At 42.2% G+C, this 14,230-nt stretch overlaps 2 non-coding genes across 2 annotated transcripts; one reads left to right on the top strand and one right to left on the bottom strand.

Moving 5' to 3' along the window:
• Positions 1-6,163: 6,163 nt before the first annotated feature.
• On the top strand, positions 6,164-6,270 carry LOC126084887 (U6 spliceosomal RNA). Its single transcript, XR_007519118.1, has one exon. It is a non-coding gene; the product is annotated as a U6 spliceosomal RNA (small nuclear RNA).
• A 1,162-nt stretch (positions 6,271-7,432) lies between these two features.
• Positions 7,433-7,539, bottom strand: LOC126084886 (U6 spliceosomal RNA). The gene has a single exon (XR_007519117.1). It is a non-coding gene; the product is annotated as a U6 spliceosomal RNA (small nuclear RNA).
• Between the last annotated feature and the right edge of the window lie 6,691 nt (positions 7,540-14,230).

The following is a 14,230-nucleotide window of genomic DNA, read 5'->3' as shown; positions in this document are numbered from 1 at the left end:
TGGAGTAACGGCATTTTGAAATGCATGCGCAAATGGAGGCAAAACCAGCTTCTTCCAGAGTGGTACAGAGAAGTCAATTGAACCTGTATTGGGCAGGACAGAATTTACCTGTCTATAGAAAAGAATCATTTTGCACTGTTACCAGTTATCTACAATGTACAGACTTGTAAAATAGCTTCCACAGAATTGGAATCAGATAACCCTGAAGGGTATCTCTAGAGTCTAGACAATGCAGTTACTGCATCAAGCAGAAGTGTTTTCCATACAAAGGACACTGCTGCTCTGAGACGGGGGGGGGGGGGGGGGGCAGATGAGGATGAGGATGAGCATGAGCATGAATACAGGTAAGTTTGTAGGGAAGGACAAGAAATTAAGGAAGTTGATCTGTGAGAGCCTCATTTTTTTTTTCTTTCAGTGAAGCAGAACAGGAGGTTATCTGCTACAAGTTAAGGGAACTGGTTGCTGTGAAAGGGCTCAGGCACAAAAACATCTGACACTAGGCTTACCACAGCAACTTTCTCATTTCATTAAAAGTAGCTTTTAAAACCATGGCTTCAAACCGGTTTGAACCAGTTCAGTCATGGCCAGAGCAAAACCAGAACAGATCCAAATTTTTACAGCTTGTGTGATCTGGAAAATTACAGGTTGAAGCCCTGGAATTAAAGACTCAGAAGAGGTGTAGTGAGCCCTTTCAGGAGCCTGATGTGTGAGACTGGATTATTGGCAGGACCGTGGAGTCCAACACACACATTCCCAGGCCTGGTGGGCGCCATCTTTGAGCAGGGCACTGCTGCTTCCTGCTCTTCTCAAAATGGAACAGACAAGAGATTTCGTTGGCTGCCTTTGTTTTCTAAGGGGGAGACTAAGTTTCTAGCAAGGCTTCTACTCACAATTTTTTTCAAATTCTGGTTATCGTTCCAGTTCACCCAAGTCTTAAAAATTTGGGTCTGTTTTGGTTTCGCTTCTTCACCCATGACTAAACTGGGAAGAACCAGTTCAAAGCCCTAATTAAAACTCAGACAGACGTCCATCTGGGAGCCATGCCATATCTTCTTTTGAATGCTTTGGCACAGGCCTCTCGGGAGATTGTGCAGTTGAGTCTGGCATTATCACTATGCAAATTTGGGAAACACTGGTCTATTTTAGTTTATGCTAGCACAGCCCTGAAGGAATAAAACTCGAACTGGTGAGTTCTGAAAAACCCTTGGAGTTCTTTCTAGATGGGATATTTAGGAGGGGTCCTGGGGAATCCCTGGGTACAACATGAGGGAAGTGAGTATGGCAAAAAAAGAAGACAGTAGCAAATGAACCAGCACTCATCTCTGGGTTTGTCCTGTTGTGCTGCCTTGTGTGTTGCTGTGATGCTGGAAGCTATGCCACCAGTATTTCAAATATCAGCAGGGTCACCTATGGTGGACAGGTTTCAGCCGAGCTTCCAGACTAAAACAGTCTAGAAGAAGGACCTGGTGATCTACTTCTAAAAATATGTGGCCAGTGAAAACTTTATGAATAGCAGCTGAACATTGTCTGATACAGTGCCAGAAGATGAGCCCCTCAGGTTGGAAGGCACTCAAAATACGACTGAGAAAGAGCTGCCTGCTCAAAGTAGAGCCGACCTTAATGACGTGAATGGAGTCAAGCTTTCAGGACCTTCATTTGCTGATGTGGCATGTGTCAAAATTAGAAGAAACAGCTGCAAACATCCATTAATAATCAAAACATAGAATGTCCGAAGTATGAATCTAGGATAATTGGAAGTCATCAAAAATGAGATGGAATGGTTGCAGATTGTTATCCCAGGCATTGGTGAGGTAAATATACTGGTAGTGGCCATTGTGAATCAGACAATCATATGGTCTACTATGCCAGAAATGACAAATTGAAGAGGAATGGCATTGCATTTATTGTCAAAAAGAACATTCAAGGTCTATCCTGAAGTATAGTGCTGTCAGTGATAGAATAATATCCATATACCTATTACAAAGGCCAGTATTAATATGACTATTATTCAAATTTACGCACAGCCACTAATCCAAAGGTGAGGAAACTGGAGATTTTTACCAAGTTCTGCAGCCTGAAATTGATCAAACATGCAATCAAGATGTACTGATAGTTACCGATGATTGGAAGGCAAAAGCAGGAAACAAAGAAGGAGGATTGGTAACTGGAAACTATGGTCTTGGTGACAGAAACACCACCAGATGGAATGCACAGGAATCATATCAACTACATCTGTGGAAAGAGACCATGGAGGAGCTCAGTAGCATCAGTCAGAAAAAGGCCGGGGACCAACTGCAGAACACGCTGTCAACTGCTCATAACCAAAAAAACCAAAAACCAAACCCAGTGCAGTCGAGTCGGTTCCGCCTCATAGCGACCCTATAGGACAGAGTACAACTGCCCCATTGAGTTTCCCAGGAGCGCCTGGTGAATTTGAACTGCCAACCCTTTGGTTAGCAGCGGTAGCACTTAACCACTACACCACCAGGGTTTCCTCGATTGCTCATATGCAAGTTCAAATTGAAGCTGAAGAAAATTAAAACAAGTCCATGAAAGCCTAAATATAATCTTGAGTATACCCCACCTTAATTTAAAGACCATCTCAAAATAGATTTGACACATTGAACATCAATGTCAAAGACCAGATGAGTTGTGAGGTGCCATCAGGGACATCATACATGAAGAAAGCAAAAGTTTGTTAAAAAGACAGGAAATTAAGAAAAGACAAAAATGGATATTATAAGAGACTCTGAAACTTGCCCTTAAATGTACAGTAGCTAAAGTAAATGGAAGAAATGATGAAGTAAAAGCTGAACAGAAGATTTCAAAGGGCAGCTTGAACAAGGGGATACTGTGTGATTTAAAATCAGGAAGGATGTGTGTTAGGTTGTATCCCTTCACTATACTTATTCAATCTCTATGCTGAACAAATAATTCGAGAAAGTGGACTATATGAAGAACGGGGCGAAAACAAACAGGACTTGAAACACACACTCATGAAGATCAAAGACTACCAACACCCTTCAGTATGGATTACACCTCAATATAAAGAAAATAAAATCCTCACAACTGGACCAATAAGCAACATCATGATAAACAGAAAATAGTTAAGTTTTGAAGGATTTCATTTTACTTGGATTCACAGTCAACACCCATGGTAGCAGCAGTCAAGAAATCAAACAACATATTATATTGGGCAAATCTGCTGCAAAAGACCTCTCTAAAGTGTTAAAAGCAAAGATGTCACTTTGAGAACTAAAGTGTGCCTGACTCAAGCCATGGTATTTTCAGGTGCCTCAATGCATGCAAAAGCTGGACAATGAATAAAGAACACTGGTGAAGAATTGATGCCTTTGAATTATGGTGTTAGTAAAGCATTTTGAATATACCATGGACTGCCAGAAGAACGGGAGCCCTGGTGGCGCAGTGGTTAAGAGCTCAGGCTACTAACCAACCAGGCGACAGTTTGAATCACCAGGTGCTCCTTGGAAGCTGTACGGGGCAGTTCTACTCTGTCCTGTAGGGTCACTATGAGTAGGAATCGACAGCAATGGGTCTTGGCCAGAACAAACAAATCTGTCTTGGAAGAAGAACAGCCACAATGCTCCTTATAAGTGAGGATGGTGAGATTTCGTCTTAGGTACTTTGGACATGCTATCGGGAGGTACCAGTCCCTGGAGAAGGATATCTCATGCTTGGTGAAGTAGAGGGTCAGCGAAAAATAGGAAGATCCTCAACGAGATGGACTGACACAGCGCTGCAAGAATGGGTTCAAACACAGCAGTGCTTGTGAGGATGGTGCAGGACCAGGCAGTGTTTCATTCTGTTGTACACAGGGAGTAGGAACCGACTTGACAGCACCTAACAACAGCAGTGGAAGGACCCTGGTGGAAACCTCAAGACAAGCTTCATCTGACGCACAATATGTCTAGTGTAAAAGAAAAAAGAGGAGATAGAAGGAAGGGTGCTGACAATCCTGAAAGCAAATCTTTGAACTCACAGGAGAGAGAGGGAGCGAGAGAGAATGCCAAAAAAAGATCCCTGGGCTTCCCAAAAGTGTCCTGGGCTTTGTACCACTTTAGAATCAGGAATCACCAATCATGGAGTGGGGGGGGGGGAGGTAGAGGGGGCACCTGAAAACTCATGGATGGGGCGGCCCCCCGCCCCTGCCCCAGTTCAATTAAATCAGAATCTTCAGGGAAAGGCTCAAGCTCTGGTATTTTAAAACCCTCCAGGTGATTATAATGTGTAGCCCAGGCTGAGGACCATTGTTTCCCCAACAGAGTGCCCCAATTTCACACCAGGTGACGCTGGTAATTGATGCTGTGGCTCCAGGTGACTCATCTGTCCCTTGCTGAAGAGGATATGAGGATTTGGGTTGAGGTTCTTCTTTTTAATTTGGGCAAAATTCCTGAAGAGGAAACAGTTTGTGGTTTTTGCCTATTTCAACTGTGTCACATCACTGAATTTTCTGTGATTAAAGGAAAAGATTAGAATTTCTACTTAGCAGTGTATCCTGTTCTGTTGTTGCAAATAAGCAGAATTCAAAAATGTGGTTGTAAAATGGTAAGCTCCAAGTCTTTATTCTTTTCCTTGTAATCTATAGTAAATAGTACAACCTAGTAAAGCTATTAGTAAAGCTATTAGTGGTACAGCAGAAAGAACAATGGACTTGGCATCAGAATATGGCCACACCAGTGTCAGTATCGCCCACAAACATCCCTGTACTCATCTCAGCCTCAGTTTCTTCTTTGAAAAATGAGATACCACATCTCATCTAAGATGCCATCGGTTGTAAGACGCAACATGCTTTTATATACCACTAAGGAAGACAGTTCTTCTATTCCACTACCAATCTAAATATTTTTGAAGTATTATGATAACATTTATTGGCAAGAGTCTAAATGTTACAGAATATAAAACTCTTTTTCTTGTTAAAAAATTGGGTAAGCTGGAAAAATCTCTTTAAATCAGTCTGTACCCAAGCTGTGGAAAGCACCTAATCACAGAACCAAGTGATCCTGAGACTCAAACAACATCAACACTCTTTCTTCATCTCTTTTCCTGGTCATATTCTCTCAATTTTCTTTCATGAGGCACACAACTTGGTCACCAGGTGCCTTGGGATTACATCCTTATAGCTCATGAGCCAAGGATTAAAAACAAACAAAAACCACCAGACCCTCTTCCTGAGCACCGTTCATCAGCGAATTCTAAAACCATTAAGTGAAAGGCTTATGGGAAACATTATAATGAAGGGATCAGGCTGCTGACCTCATCTTAACCCAGTGGTTATGTCAGACATCAGCTGCAATAGGAAGTCCATGGCCTAACTATGAATCTCAAAAGTAGAACCGGAATCTAACAAAGACTTTAGAATCTAAGCATAAATTTTCTGGATATATGGAAGATAGAGAAACAAGTGAGTAAGGACACAGCCAAATCCAAGCTGTGTGACATTCCACATAGGAAACGCCCTAGTTATCCAACAATCAATGGTTTGGAAAGAAATGGAGGGAAGACCTTTGGAAGATATTAGAGACCTAAAAGGCATAGCAACCAAATCCAGTGCCAGAACTTGTTTGGATCCTAATAACTTTAAATAGGGCATCTCTGAAAAAGGAAATCTGGGTGTTGACTGAATATTAGGTAATATTGAGGAATTACCTTTCTGGGTGTGATAATGGCCGGGTGATTTTTTTTTAAGCACTCATAATCGAGGTATAGGTGGTGAAACTACAGGCTCTAAAAGAGTCGCGCCGACCCGGGCCCCGCCAGCCTCCTTTGGGCTCCGCTCGCCAGGGTCTCCAAGGACGCCGTGCGCGAAGGGGCAGTAGTCACGCTCGTGGCACCCGGCATGCTCCGCTAGCAAAGCGTGACGGCGCGAGAACCACAGCTTCGGGCCTGGGTACCGCCACAGGGGCCCTTACCCAAGGTGCACCGGGTGCTCATTTGCATGTCCCACCCGATAGGTAAAACCCACAGGTCGTCGCGCAGCCTAGAGATCATAACGCCAGGTTTGCAAGCCTCGTAATGTCGTTCCGTTTGATTAAGTTTCCATAACGTTCTGAGATCGAAGGGAAGGCGTGCCGGTTGGTCACCATAAGCGAGAGAGGAGAGGATCTCTGGTCCCTTATATAAGGGCTGGCCCGGCGTAGTAACCGTGCTCGCTTCGGCAGCACATATACTAAAATTGGAACGATACAGAGAAGATTAGCATGGCCCCTGCGCAAGGATGACACGCAAATTCGTGAAGCGTTCCATATTTTGCGCGGTTTCCGGAACTACTTCGCTGATTAACACTTCGAGGATGCCTACGAGTCCGTCACGGCCGCCTACTCGCATGCCTGCCTGAACGACCTCCATGCAACTCCACGACCGCTTCAGTCTGTTTACTGTTAGCAAATTTACCAAGGTAATCATATTCGAATATGTTTTCACCGATTAAAATTAGGTTTTTTGTTTGGGCACTGGATTTTTCTATTAATCAAATTTCACACCACACAATTTGTCCAGTTTATGTAAAGCCGGCATTTCTGTTTCTTGCAGGCTAGATGGAATCGACGGTGGGTTTTTTAGATGGAAATAAGCACACGAAACCGGCATAAGAAAGAAGACCGGTGAAAACAGATCCAAATGGGCTTGCGGCTTCCAACAGTTTTCCATTTATTCTGGAACTTTATAATCAATACCCAAATTAAACCAGTTGCAGTGGATGGAGTCCCTTCCGCTTCTGGCATCCCATGTGTTTCACGGTAGAACTGTGCTCTATCGGGCTCTCAGTGACCTTTCAGAAGCAGATCGCCAGGCCTTTCTCCCGAGTGAATCAGGATCGCTCAAGGGCACTAGGTTTGGTTATGGTTTGGTTAGTCACCAACAAACCTTATTGATCTCATCCAATAATCAGCCTGTGGTTAACAGTCCATGCCTTTGTGCAGCTAGCAGCCTAAGTGAAAGACACTGTAAACACTCAGGTCTAAAATGAGGCAACAATGAGGAAAAACAAAAAAAAGGGACCGAAGAATGAATGTCACAGCAGGCCCAAGAGGTGTGCGCGAATATTGCTTTCTTCCTTTAGTGACAAAACGTGAAGCAATTGTCATGGGCCAGGCAGTCTCCTAGTGAACAGTCAGCCTACCCAGGCCTCGGGCCTCATGGAGTGTATTTTGATGGAGTAATGGGGAAGGCAGGACGATAAATAACTCGATTTCAGATGGTTATAGCCAACGGAGGAAATGCATTTTCTCTTCTTCTGAGATATGTAAGAACGACATATTTGTACATAAAATTCCACGTATAACACAACTCCTTATTTCATAGATTGCCTACAGTGGATTTTTATGTAGTGAAAAAATCAGTATAAATATTTGATTCCACATAGTTTAGTTTCATAATTACAAACCAACTTGGGGTCTCAGCTCCGGGAACCGCGCAAAATATGGAACGCTTCACGAATTTGCGTGTCATCCTTGCGCAGGGGCCATGCTAATCTTCTCTGTATCGTTCCAATTTTAGTATATGTGCTGCCGAAGCGAGCACGGTTAGGATGCAGGGCCAGCGCTTATATAAGGGACCAGAGATCCTTTCCTCTCTCGCTTATGGTGACCAACCGGCACGCCTTCCCTTCGATCTCAGAACGTTATGGAAACTTAATCAAACGGAACGACAAAAGGAGGCTTGCAAACCTGGCGTTATGATCTCTAGGCCGCACGATTGACCTGGGGGTTTACCTGTCAGGTGGGACATGCAAATGAGCACCCGGTGCACCTTGGGTAAGGGCCCCTACGGCGGGACCCAGGCTTGGTGCTGTGGGGTCTCCCGCCGCTGGGCTCTAGGGTCCCAGAGCGCGGGAGACGCGCCGTCAGTGCGGCCGCAGCGGTGCGAAGTGGGTCCAGACCCGGCCGGGGACGGCTCGGCTGAAGTGATCCTGGAGGCCTGCCAACACCGGCTGGCGCAGGCGACGTCTCCCTTTCCCTGAGGAGTTTGCGAATCGGCTGGCAAACCGTGTCACCAGGTCCCTGAGTCGAACACGGGTGCTTCCCAGTAAAATAATCACATATCGCCCGTGACACAGCGGCCTTGTGCTGGTTCCAGAAAGGCGCTGCTGAAACGAGCCCAGCGTCCAGCCCTCGGAGAGGTACCTCCCAGCGCCAGGACTGCTCAGTTCTGGAACGGTGGGCACCACGCTTTAGGATCCACCGGGCCCGGGTGCATCAGCGCTGGTGTCTCGGGTCCATTCCGCAGAGGCGCTGGTCAGCCGAGGGGCGGAGAAGCCCGGGCCAGCGGCCCGCTTTCTCTCCGCAAGGGTCCGGGGGTCGCGGACGGAGAAGCCCGAGCGGAGTGGCCACGCCCCCCCCCGACGTTTCCCAGACGACGACCTTCAGGCCTGTCCTGGGATGGCGGGAGCGCTTACGGGCATGCTGAAATCCACCGGTTTGGCCCGAGCCTTGGCTTTGAGGAATTGCACTGTTACTGATAGTTGAATTGGAGAATCATTCTTGTATTTCCTTAAATCTCCCTAGTTAGGGAAGGTGGTTCCCTAACTTTGGCCGTTTTTTACCAACGTGCAGGAGAGATTTCTTGGCAAGAAATTCGAATATTAGTGTTCAATATTTTGATTTTAATTACAGCAAGAAAAACATGATGTTAAGTCATAGTATTGATCGTTGTACATGTACAGAAATGACGTCAAAGGTCTAGGGTTCTGGTATTGATGTGGTTACAGCATTCCATATATGGAGGTAAAGTGAAGGACAAAACTTTGCCTACCTTTTGTTAAAATAGCACCCGTAATAAGAAATATGGCATCTTTAAGAAAGAACTGAAGTTTCACCTTTTTCTCCTTCTTGTGGTCATCCTACCCCTCCTCCAACTATGATCTGATTTTGGAGTAAAAACCTGCTGAAGATCAATAACTTTCAGAATCTCTGAATTGGTGCTTGATTTTCTGATGTGCAAAAACAAATAGTGTGAAATCATATAAAATAGTGTGAAATCAAAAAGAAAATAGTGTGAAATCATATTCATGCTGAAACAGAAACAGAAAACCCACAGAGGTTATTGTTAAACCAATCTTTCCCAGTGTTTATAGTTATAATTCTTTTCTTTCACAGCTTTTGAAAATAAAGACACTATATGCTCCCCACCCTCCAAAAAAGTTAGGCAAAAATGGCAAACCTATTGAGTTAAATCGCCAGATTACTAAGAAAATATGCTTTGATATGTTTCTTCTAATGGCCTGTCTTTCCAATAAACCATTTCTGACTTAAAAGTTATTAAGACATAATAAATTGATGTCCAATTTTGTGATTGAACAATGATATCAAAACAACTTCACATCCTTTTCTCTCTCTTTAAAAACCTTACAACGTTAACAGTTTATTAAAAGATGTATGGTTAAAGGAAATTATAGTTGGAAGAATGGTCAGAGTTAGAGGATCATGAACTTGATGTCCCTACAAGTTGTAAGCCCCTTCAGAGTCAGGCTAAACTCAAGTGGCTGGCTACCTGAAAAACCCTTTCTATCCTGAAAAGAGGAAAAATCTTTTTTACATAGGTGGGGAAAAAAAATCAGAAGTTGGCAGGAGACCAAATCCTTTGGGGAATACATCTTTATAATAGTGTTAAATTATCAATGAAATGTGCACAGAAATAGCAAGAAAGCTTAATTTTAGAGTCATGGCATGACTCAACGATGTGGTGTTAAAACGGCCAGAGCAGAGTTTTCCACAGGTGATTTATGAATGACCCCTTTTAAAACAAAAAGTTTTCCCCAGAACTCTACTGTTTCTTAAATTATTTCTATCATATTGTCATTTAAATATATATAAACATGAAACTGGGTATAAACTCCGTATTCTTTTAGCCGTTGCACAACCTTAAAACCAAAGCAGATTTACAAATTAACTACAAAATCAATAAAATTCAAATTTACAATGTTAATTTATAACGGTAGACGTATTTTGCTAAAACTAAATTGCAGTTGTTGGTTTTGGTAGTGGAAAGATATAACTTCTGGCTTAGTTCTGTATCTAATCTATTTCTGTGTTTTAACTAATGCAGAGATTACCAATTCATGTAAATATATTCTAAAAAATGGAACTTTTGTTTACTACCAAATTGAATAGATACTGGAACACACATTTTTTTCATATCTTACAAACAAAAAACCCGTTGCCATGGAGTAGATTCTGACTCAGGGTGACCCTACAGGTCAGAGTAAACTACCCTTTATGGTTGCCGCTGGTGGATTCATACTGTTGACCTTTTGGTTAGCAGCCCAACACTTAACCACTGATGTATTTTATAATCAATAGTGCTTTACAGTCATCACCAGCCGTTTTAACATCTTTGAAATCAGAACACAGCACACCATACACGGGATCTTCATTGTTTTTTTAGTTGTCCGCAATTCAGCTCCAACTCATGGCGACCTTATATGTAACAGAATGAGACATTGTCTGGTCCTATGCCATCTTCCTGATCACTGGTATGTTTGAGTCCTGGACTTTAGAGTCTATGAAATAAGGTAGTTTAGGAAAATCAGGCCTCATTCTTAAATTACACTTTGCCAGTGAGCAATCCTTGAATGCCATTATGTTATTTGATGACTCTATAAAGCTATATTATTTGTTTCGACATGGAGTTAGCGTAACGGTTGTGGTGCATTACTTAATACGTGAATTAAGTAATCCACATATTTAATATGTGAATTACTTAATATGGCTTTTAGCCTTTGTATCCCCCCAAAAATATCTGGGCGGGACCAAGCGAATGAGGTGCTTGTGGCCCACCAAGGAATTGGATAGCTTGCTAATAATGTAAAGAAAGTCTGTGGCACCTTTGTGGAGGTGAGATGATGCAAATAAGGTATATGGAAGCCTAATGAGGGGATTGGTCAATTTTTCCATCCAACTAGGCTTAAAGGGAGACAGAGAGAGCAAGAAGAGCTGTAACACGGAAGACAGAGAGAGCAGCAGAACCATGACAGATAGAGAGAGCTGTTACATCGAAGGTGGCAAGTAGTGGTGGCAGAGAAACGGCGGCAGCAGAGGCAGGAGACACAGCGGTGGCCTTCCCAGCCCACTGAGCGAGAAAGCCGAGCACCTTCAGGCAGGAGGCTTGCTGCTGGTGGGGTAGGGTGCCTCCAGGCACTTGGCGGAGCTATGTTTGCTGACCCACTGAGCTAGAGCTGAGTGCCTTTTGGCTGAGGCTTACTGGTGGAGTGGGGTGCCTCTGGGCACTTATAAACCGTTGCCATCGAGTCCATTGCAACTCATAGCAACCCTATAGGACAGAGTAGAACTGCCCCATTGGGTTTCCAAGGAGCACCTGATAGATTCGAACTGCTAACATTTTGGTTAACAGCCGTAGCTCTAAACGACTACACCACCGGGGTTTCCACTGGGCACTTATAGGCAGAGCTGAAAGAGCTTTGTAACACTTGCCAGAGCAGGGCAGAGGCCAGGTGGAGGGGCCGAGGAACTGAGAGAGACCTGCCTGTGGGCACAGCTGAGAGAAGGTTGTCCTGATTCAAGAACTGTATCCTCCTGAGCGTTCTTGAACCAGAACTGTAACCTGTTACCTCCCTAATATATCCCATAACTGTGAGTATGGTCTATGAGTTCTGTGTAGCCATTGCAACAAACTACCAAACTCAGCAGAGAAGTAGAGAGTACGTGAGAGGGACGGTTGGTGTCAGAATTCTAAAAAGGGGAGAGAGAGGAGGATGTCTGACTTCGGCCTCTTAGGAATCAGCTTTGGGCTGATGCTAACGGTGATTCTCTCTCCCTCTCTTGAAGTCAGAGGAGATCAGAGGCAGCCCCATCGCCATTTTTACACAGTATAATTGAAATTCGCACTAAATATCAAATTTTGATGGAATTTGGTACAAGGAAAGATTACCAAGTTTGAAATTTTTAGAAAAAAGCTTTTAATAATATTTCTCGTATCAGCCCTGAGCTCATAATTGGTCTGTTGAAGGTAAAGAAGGAACTAGGCTTCACATTGTGTTTCCTTTAAACCTGCTTGTGACTTTATTTGACCAGTGTTTCAACAATTGTTGGCAAGAGAGGAAAGGATTAATGGAGAGATTCTGTGTAATCAAAAATTCTCTGTCACCCCCAAAACAAGGCAAACAGGTTCCTGCAGTGAAACAAGCCTTACACAGGAATCACAGGCCTGGTGGTTTTTCAAACAGGCTAAGCACAACGTTTGCCATGAATGAGGCTTAAGAATGCAGAATTTCACAAAGGCGATTAGTGAGTACTAAAAGTGGCTCATTTTTACACAGTTTCAAAAATAATTGTAAATCAAATTTTACTATTATTGCTTCTACTCTGTTTTCAATTTAGAATATTCAAATTACTGTTAAACTTTTATTTGTATAGCAGACACATTATTTACATTATTCCATCTGTGTTCACTTCTCATTAGCCCCCGCAAAGGAGGACATTACTCAGTGGCTTATCATTTTTATGATGTGAAATCAAAGTATTGATTTATTAAACAACATAAGAAACTAACATCTTGATCACTGAAAATGTTATTCACGTGTATATTATCATTAGGAAAAGGAAATTTTGCCTTTATGGACAAATAATTCAACATGAGTATAGTGGCAGATACTGGCCATTACTGTCATTTAGACAGTAGGACATACCAACCTTAGAGCTGCCAGTTACACACACTGTCACATCGATAGTCCCTTAGCTCAATAAGATGACACTGCAAACGTAAATGAAAATTTATAATGAAATCTCATGGTAATGCTTAGTTATAAGGTGATTATCCATATATTTAACCCTCTGCATATTTTAATATTTTAAGATTATCATTCCAATAAAAACAATTTCTTTAAAAATCCTGTAGAAAACCATCTCACCCCTAACAATCTGCCTGAAGACTCCAATGCATTTTCAGTCCCAGTTTGAGAAACACTGCCATAGGCTGATATAGAAAATCTAATTTCTAGAGTTTGTGTAGCTTTACATGTTTTCTTTTCTTGAGAGAGTAACTCAAGAATCAGAAAATAGCGGTGCTGGGATCATTAACATTTATTGAGCACCAACTACTTGACAGGCACTTTATATACAAGATTGAATTTAATACTCACAATAATTCTGAGAGATCAGTATTATTCCATTTTACAAATGAAGAAAGTGATGCTCAAAGGAATTATATGCCTTGCTTAAATTCACTTAAAAAAAAAAAAAAAAAACAACCATTGCCGTCAAGTCGATTCTAAATTCATATGGTTAATGAAGGAAACCCTGGTGGCGTAGTGGTTAGGTGCTACGGCTGCTAACCAAAAGGTTGGCAGTTCAAGTCCACCAGGAGCTCCTTGGAAACTCTCTGGGGCAGTTCTACTCTGTCCTATGGGGTTGCTATGAGTGGGAACTGACCCGAGGGCAGTGGGTATCAGCAGTGGGGTATGGGTGATGAAATCGGGTTGGGAAGGGGCTGCATTCAAACTCAGGATCTTCCACATCCAAATCTCATGCTGCTTCTAATCTTCTTCTTTTATTTAAGATTAAAAAGATCCAAATATAACTTTAGCCAGGAAAATATTTACAAAATATTTGGAAGTCTTGAGCAGTTAATACATAAAACACAGTAAGATAAAAAATTTCTATCAGGTCTAGGTGTTCCATTTCCGGATTATGCAGGAAAAAGTTTCAATCTCAGACAGGCTCCCTTCTACCTTCCAAAATGCTTCTATGCTACCTTTTTTTATAAAACTGATTCTTACTTATAAAACAAAAGGTAATATATATGTGCTGTAGTCAGGAAAAACAGAGAAAACCTGCAACTACAAAAAACAATAATAAAGTGACCCAAACTAGGTCATTTGTGCCCATGTTGTTCTCTAAAAAAAAAAAAAAAAAAAACATTCAGAATTGCTTATTAGGTTCAGTTCTTGAATAAAATAGCTAAGTAATGACTTAATTACTTGAATGCATGTTTTAGCTGCCAAAATCAGGTTTCTATGTTAATAAACTTGTTAATCAAATATTTTTCCCTGCAGAATCTCAGTAGAATTGCATATAGCTCTAGCATTTCTGAGTGATCCTAAAAATCTAGGTAAAACTGAGTGATATATGTATATATTTTTAAGTATACAAAAATTAATTCAAGATAGAGATTCTGAAAGACCTTAGAGAAGAAAGATTTCTAAGACAGGACCCAGAAAACAATCTATTTTAAAAAACTGATAAATTAGACTTCATCA

The sequence above is a fragment of the Elephas maximus genome, chromosome 10, assembly GCF_024166365.1.
Source record: "Elephas maximus indicus isolate mEleMax1 chromosome 10, mEleMax1 primary haplotype, whole genome shotgun sequence".
Taxonomy (NCBI): Eukaryota; Metazoa; Chordata; class Mammalia; order Proboscidea; family Elephantidae; genus Elephas; species Elephas maximus.
This window is presented reverse-complemented; position numbering and strand designations above follow the sequence as displayed.